Consider the following 8,445-nt stretch of genomic DNA (forward strand, 5'->3'; position numbering starts at 1 on the left):
ACAAATGGGAAAAAAATTAAGAAACAGAGGAGGAGAGTGCTGGAAATGTGGAGACCCTGGACATAACAAAAGGGATTGCCCAATAAATCCATGGCAACGGTCACCTGGGGGTGGAAGGGGGGGGGAGTTGGCATCAGCCCTATAGGGGTGTAGGTCAAGGCCCAGTAAACCCTTGGGGAGGACCAAATCAAGGATATTAGGGATGCCCAGAGAATCCTATAGGGAATTTTAACAACCAATGCTGATCAAGAACCTATGTTGCAGGTTAAAATAGAGGGAAAAACAATACCAATGCTAGTAGACACAGGAGCAGTTTACATATGTGTAAATTCAAATTATGCCTCACATCTCCCCTTGTCTGGAAAATTTGCAAAGACAGTAGGATTCTCGGGACAAATGCAGCTAATTCCAATGACCTCTCCAGTTTGTCTACAAACTAAAAATAAAACGGCAACCATACCTATCCTAGTATCACATCAGACACCGGTTAATTTATTAGGAAGAGATGCATTGTGTAAAATGGAACTTCAAATTTTGTGTTCTCCAGACGGAGTGTATATAGATTTACAGGGAGTAGAAACTCAAATGATGATTTCTGAGCCAAAAGCAAATGTGTACTGGATAGGACAAACAGAAAACGACATGAGACTAATAATAAATAAATGGGGAAAATTCATTGAAACTCAGATTCCAGAAGCACAGTTGCCAAGATCAGAATTTCACTGTACAATGATATACGATCCTGAGAGAGATGCAGACATAGAAAAGAAATGGCAGGAAGGAACTAAAGAACAAAAAATCGAAATAACCTCCCAATACATCATAATAGGTAAACAGGGGGCAGCTTTAAATATAACAGAGAATGAATTTGTAAAAAAGTGGTTCAATATTACAGATTCCGCTCCACATGTATCTCTATATGTAGGTAAAAACTCAAGTGCAAAAGATTTGGGGCCAATGATGATAAGAGCTAAACAATGCCAATGGGAAACAACAATAAATCCATTGATTTTCCATTCTACTGACAAAAACTACATAAAAATGTTGTGTGGGACATCATTATTGGGTAGTCCACAGGAAGTAGTTATCAATGAAAAACTACAAACTCAAATGATGACAACACACAAATTGGAAGAGACTATTGATGCTGAACTATTTAAAGAATTGGAGTGTCAGGTACCAAATGAGATATGGTCTCAGCATGACACAGATGTAGGATTGGTAAAGTCAGCCAATCCAATAAGAATATGACTTAAGCCAGGTGCACGTCTGCCAAGAAAATCGCAGTACCCATTGCAGCCTGAAGCTGAAACGGGCATAAAAGACACTATAGATGGTTTAGTAAAAGCAGGAGTATTGGTGGAAACAAACAGTTATTGTAATACTCCAATTTTTCCTGTAATCAAAGCAAACAAATCTAAGTGGCGTCTAGTACATGATTTACGAGCAATAAATGATATAGTAGAAGACTGGCCAGCTGATGTTCCAAACCCACACACGCTGCTGACAAATGTCCCACCTAATGCCAAGTACTTTACTGTGATTGATTTATGTTCTGCATTTTTCAGTGTTCCTGTGGCAAAGGAAAGTAGATACTTATTTGCATTTACATACAATGGAAAACAGTATACATACAAACGAATGCCACAAGGATTTAAACACTCACCACATATATTTAATCAAGTTCTCAAAGCTGACTTAGAAGACCTAACAATAACAGCGTAATGCTGCAGTATGTAGATGATTTAATGATCTGCTCCACCTCATTGGAACAGTGTCATAAAGATTCTCTTAAAGTGCTTACTAGGTTAACACAAGGAGGTCATAAAGCATCTAAGACAAAACTACAGTATTGCCAGACACAAGTGGAATACTTAGGACGACTGATCTCATATGGTACAAAAGCTATAGCCCCAAATCATTTAGAAGGCATTAGTAAAACACCATTGCCACAAACAGTAGGGCAGATGATGACCTTTCTAGGAATGACAGGATTTAGTTCTGATTGGATAGAGGGATATGCAGTAAAAACAGCTCCACTAAGAGAGATCATGAAACAAGCAGGATTGCAAAAGTTAAATACTAAATTACAATGGAATGCAGATGCAATGATATCATTTGAAACTATAAAAAAAGAATTACAACAAGCACCTGCCCTTTGTACTCCTGATTACACTATACCATTTCACCTGTATGTATCAAACAGAACTGATGGCTATGCATCAGCTGTATTGATGCAAGAGACATGTAGTGGCAGGAAAAAACAACCCATAGCATACTATAGCACTAAGTTGGACAATGTAGCACAAGGTTACCCACCATGTTACCAACAAGGCCTTGCAGCATTATATTTTGCTTATGAGAAGGCATCCACGTTGACTATGGGGTACCCTGTAATCATTTACACGCATCATAAAATTGTAGAGTTGCTAGAACAAGGAAAATTTGTTTTAACGCAAGCCCGTATTTTAGCATACTCATTAAGCGATGTAATACAATCAATCCAGCTGAATTGATTCCTCTGGATTTTGAAGGTGAGCCACATGATTGTGTGGCTAACTCATTGGCATTCACTAGGCTACGACCGGATCTTGAGTCAACACCGATCTCTGAAGCAGAAGTAATTTACTTTGTTGATGGTTCCAGTTTTAGAGATTATACAGGAACTCATACAGGATATTCAATAATAAAGCAAGACAAGGACGAATTTATACCAGTAATATCCCAACATTGTGTACAGCCATGTTCTGCTCAATTAGCGGAATTAAAAGCACTCACAATTGCATGCCAATTAGCAAAAGGACAAATAGCAAATATTTTTACTGATTCAGCTTATGCTCATGGTGTATGTCATCTATTTGGGGCGGTGTGGAAACAAAGAGGTTTCAAAAAGAGTGATGGGACTCCCATCCAACACACTCAACAGATAGTACAGTTAATTTCTGCCATGATGTTACCAAAGCGATTAGCTGTTATCAAATGTCAGGCTCATAAAAAGGAAACAATTATATCATTAAGGGTAACAACACAGCTGATTTAGAAGCTAAAAAGCATCAGGATGTAAAGTTGCAGTATTAGCTCCAACAATTTTAATAGAACCACAACCTCAGCTACAGGATATAATTAGAATTCAACAACAAGCAGGTCCATATGAACAGACAATATGGCATCAAAGAGGAGCAACAAAAGACACACAAGATATTTGGCGTTCACATGAAGGACAGATAGTAGCACCAACTACGCTATTGAATATACTTATTACAGATGCATGGATTTGACCATTGCGCAAGGAGAAGTAGTAAGGAAAATTAAACAGCAAGGATATTGGTCACCGTACTTACATGCAATGATAGACAAATTTCTGTCCACATGTGAAATTTGTGCCAAAAACAATGTTAGGAAAGGAACAACCACACCGATAGGCCACATACCAATACCAGAAGGACCGTTCAAACACTTAGTAATGGATTATGTGGACATGATAAAGCGAGTACAAGGCAAAAGATACATGCTTGTGGTAATAGACAGATTTAGCAGATGGGTAGAAGCAATACCATCAGCAGATGAGGGGGCAGGAACAGTTATTAAGTTTCTAACAAGAGAAGTAATCCGAGATTTGGAATACCATCAGAAATAAGTTCAGATAACGGATCAGCGTTTATTCAAAAAACTGTAAAGCAAGTATTACAGCAACTAAGAATAAAACAGAGGTTAGGCTGTGTTTACCACCCACAATCTCAAGGGCTGGTGGAAAGGGTAAATGGTACCCTCAAGGCCAAACTTAACAAAATATGTGAAAGTACTAAACTCAACTGGATTGATGCTCTACCTCTTGCGCTAATGAGTTATCGCATGCAAACTAACAGAAGCACGCATTTAACACCGCATGAAATGCTTACGGGTCGACCCATGCCTGTGCCATATTGCAGAGGACCGTACAAAGGACCCCCTCTAGAGCAATTGCAAATGGAACTGAGGTCGTATATGAAAAAACTAACTGCAATACATAAAGCTATCTATTTACAGGAAAAGAGAAAAGAGCCTGAAAAAGAGACAGAGACATCTTGTCCAGTCGTTCCAGGAGATCAGGTCTATTTAAGAGTATTCAGAAGAAAGTGGAATGAGCCCAGGAGAGAGGGACCTTACAAAGTGGTAACAGCTACTCCAACAGCGGTCCAAGTGGAAGGAAGTACCACCTGGTATCATCTGAACCACTGTACAAGGGTACCCAAAGTAAGTAAGGAAGGAGAAGGAGAAAAACTTGATCCCGACAGTACAAAAGAAAGTGTGGTAAGACCAGAGACACAAGAGGAAAAGGTACAGAATGCTGAAAGTTCAGAAAAAGTTACACAGGGAGTGGAGCAAAGCAGAGAAGATCAAGAAAACAATAGAAAAGAATCCAATAATATTTGTGATAATCCTCATATACCTATTGCAGTTGGCAATGCAAGTTCAAGCCACAGCCAACAGTATTACACAGGAGCTCAACCAGACTTCCCTATCATTGATTTTTCAGCCCTCAGTCAAACCTAGTAGCAATTCAGAAATAATGCAAAAAAATGAAGAATTAGGTAAAACACAAAGGATATCAAAACAACGTAGAAACATTGAAAATAAGGTTGAGTGTAATGGAAATATTAGGAAAATAGATAGGTTATGGGAAACAGCACAAAATAATGAATGGTATGAATGGGCAACTTTTACAGTGAGAGAAATAGGTATGGAAAACTGCTTACTGTGCTCCAAATCACCCCTAAATAAGGTAACAGTAATTCCAAATCAACATGACTATCAAAAATGTGCCAACTTTAATAGAAACTTTTGTCATTTAAGAAAGCATGTTAGACCGTACTGCCCAGCAGAATGTTTGGCATTTCTGGGAAATTCCATTCTTAAGGATCACTTCAATAAACCGCATTGGGGGATTGGTGTAGATATGGGGATATAAAAGAAAATATTAAACTAAAAAAAGGAAAAGTAGAAATCCCAAAATGGTATGACATAGATTATAGCCAAGAGTATGAGTGTTATAGTAAACCTAAAGGAGTTCATGATTTGGGAGAATTCATGGGAAAGTGTGCTATAACATGGAACCTAGATAAAACAAATGCTTGGAATTCAGATGTACCTGTAAGAGCCCCAGAACTGCAAGCACAAGGATTAAGGAAGGGAATACAGATAAATCAAGAAAAGTGTGAGAATCAAACTATAGCATTACCATCGATAGAATTGTATGAAGATCAAACACTAGTGGTGGCAGATTTTTTCTGGGTTTGTGGGAAAGAACAACTTATGGCATCATTACCACTAGGATGGAAAGGGATATGTGTTAGAGTACGACTGATTCAGGAAATTACAATGGCACAGTGGGATGCAGGACAATTTATAAAGGAAGATAGAAACAGAACGAAAAGAGCATATAAAACAGACCCTAATGTGTTTTTAGACTCAATTGGTCAACCTAGGGGTATACCCAATGAATTTAAGGCTAGAGATGAGGTCAAGGCAGGGCTAGAATCAATATTCATTTGGATTACACAAAATAAGAATACAGAGTGGATCAATTATATTTACTATAATCAACAAAGATTTATTAATTACACTGATGATGCTTTAAATGCTTTGGGAGAGCAAGTACATGAAACAAGTAGAATGACATGGCAAAACAGACAGGCTCTTAATTGGTTATTGGCAAAACAAGGGGGTGTGTGTGTTATGTTTGGAGATCAGTGTTGTACTTTCATACCAAACAATACTGCACCAGGAGGAACATTTAGTGAAGTCATGATTAAGTTAAAAAGCTTAAGAACCGAAGTTAAAGCGAATGCTGGAAGGGATAACCAAATGTGGGATTGGCTCGATTTAAAATTAGGAGCATGGGGAGCATGGTTTGCTAAATTAGGAATGTTTTTGGGAATTGCAATAGTAATAGGAGTGTTAGTATTTTGTTGTATGCTGCCTTTATTAAGGTCATTAGTTATTAAAGCCACAGTTAAGCAAATGGAATTATTAAGATGTCAAGATAATGGTAGAGTTATAGTAGAGCATCAGGGTTGGATTGAAAAACCAAATTGGGATTCACAAACATTGGATGAGGAGTCAAGCACTTCAAACGAAGACGAAGAAGATGAATAAAAGATGAGCCATACCCTGGGTGAAAGTGCTAGCCTAACCTCTCCCCAATGGGTGGCCCTCTACGATACGTAAAGTATCTGGGTTGAAGACATCTGCGTTACACTTTAATGATATGATGGATGGTTTAAGACTATGGCAAACACAAGTAAAGCTAATCCATCACAATCAAGCTGAACCAATTGGACAATTAGGATTATAACATGTTGTATATTAAAAGGAAATGGAGACAGAATCTTTTACTCTGCTCTCGAGACAATTTGAGTACAGATGTTTGGTTCTGTAATCTCCACCGGAGTGCGGTTGCATAATGGGGTCATTGGTAGTGCAATGGTAAGACTTAATTGAGTCACTAGATAGCATAGCAAAAGCGACTGAATTATGAAACTGCACTCAGGAATGTGACTCTAAAAAGTCACAAAGGGGGGGAATATGTAGGAGATTTTATCAGTTATATCTGACATGTAAACATTGTTAATTGTACCACAGTTATATCTGACAGGCAAACATATAGTTGGCTGTATGTGCATGAAGGCCTTAAGAACGTGTGTTCTATATATGTGTGACATTTTAAAGTGTGCAGAGTAAGCACTACGTGTGGGCTCTCATGACTGCTTATGTGTGACATTTGAAAGTTTGCAGAGTAAGCATTACATATGGGCTCTCATGACTGCTGGGGGAAAAATATCCCTTGCAAAGGTGGTTCTGTAACTTCCTAATTTGGTCAGACCAGAGTTTGGCCAAATAATGCGTGTTTAAAAAAGGATAAGCCCAACCTTGTTTGTGAAGATGTATTTAAGTGAATGAAAGCCAGAGTGAGTGAGTTGCTCTGCAGGCCGACTCGGCATTATTGGTTGCAATAAAGTCTAATTTCCTGTGAAATTGAATGAATAGAGAGGAGGCACTTACCTTTTCAAAAAGAGAAATAAATAAAAATAGACAATGTCTGAGAGGAAAGGGCCTGTTGTCTCTTTTTTTAGAGCTGCAGTACAAGACATATTTTAATGATGGGAGAGCAGCATAAGGATGTGTGCAGTGCGCTTGCTTTAAATGGCCTGCTGGTAGCCGCAGCACTCGCTTACGGCTATACCACCCTGTGCAGGCCTGAACTCGTCTGATCTCAGAAGCCAAACAGGGCTGGGCCTGGTTAGTACTTGGATGGGAGACTTCCTGGGAACACCAGGTGCTGTAAGGGTTTTCTTTTCCTTGTTTGTTTTAACTCATACACTCCCCCCTGGCTCAACTGGGATTTATTTATTTATCCTTGGAAATTGGTTGTTTGATTTATTGATTTTCTTTCATTTAGCTTTCTCTGTGGCAAAGGACAGCCTGCTCATTTATCTTGCCTCCTACAGAAAGCAGTAGAGGGTTTTTTTTTTGCTCTTTCTTGACTGCATCATTCAGAGTAGGAAAGTACAAACAAAGTGCAGTGCTTCCAAAATTTGGTGGACACATCCGAAAGAAAGCGTCCTGAGGTCATTTTTTAAGTAGAGAAGAGTTTTCTTTGGCCACTGGATTATTATTATGTGTTAAGCATATAATTGTGCAGCTGAGTATGCCCTCTTTTAGCAACCCACATGGAAGCTGTGACACAGGTATGCAGAAAAAGGTATTGTGGACGACTCCTGTGAAATTGAATAAATAGAGAGGCACTTACCTTTTCAAAAAGAGAAATAAATAGAAATAGACAATGTCTGAGAGGAAAGGGCCTGTTGTCTCTTTTTTTAGAGCTGCAGTACAAGACATATTTTAATGATGGGAGAGCAGCATAAGGATGTGTGCAGTGCGCTTGCTTTAAATGGCCTGCTGGTAGCCGCAGTGCTCGCTTACGGCCATACCACCCTGTGCAGGCCCGAACTCGTCTGATCTTGGAAGCCAAACAGGGCTGGGCCTGGTTAGTACTTGCATGGGAGACTTCCTGGGAATACCAGGTGCTGTAAGATTTTTCTTTTCCTTGTTTGTTTTAACTCATACACTCCCCCCTGGCTCAACTGGGATATATTTATTTATCCTTGGAAATTGGTTGTTTGATTGATTGATTTTCTTTCATTTAGCTTTCTCTGTGGCAAAGGACAGCTTGCTCATTTATCTTGCCTCCTACAGAAAGCAGTAGAGGGGGGTTTTTTTTTGCTCTTTCTTGACTGCAACATACACAGTTGGAAAGTACAAACAAAGTGCAGTGCTTCCAAAATTTGGTGGACACATCCGAAAGAAAGCATCCTGAGGTCATTTTTTAAGTAGAGAAGAGTTTTCTTTGGCCAATGGATTATTATTATGTGTTAAACATATAATTGTGCAGCTGAGTATGCCCTT

At 38.9% G+C, this 8,445-nt stretch overlaps 2 pseudogenes; both read left to right on the forward strand.

The window, feature by feature from the left end:
• The first annotated feature begins 7,208 nt into the window (after positions 1-7,208).
• Positions 7,209-7,327, forward strand: LOC127629376 (uncharacterized; annotated as a pseudogene).
• Positions 7,328-7,956: 629 nt separating this feature from the next.
• On the forward strand, positions 7,957-8,075 carry LOC127629382 (uncharacterized; annotated as a pseudogene).
• Positions 8,076-8,445: the final 370 nt, after the last annotated feature.

The sequence above is a fragment of the Xyrauchen texanus genome, chromosome 35 (assembly GCF_025860055.1).
Source record: "Xyrauchen texanus isolate HMW12.3.18 chromosome 35, RBS_HiC_50CHRs, whole genome shotgun sequence".
Lineage (NCBI taxonomy): Eukaryota > Metazoa > Chordata > Actinopteri > Cypriniformes > Catostomidae > Xyrauchen > Xyrauchen texanus.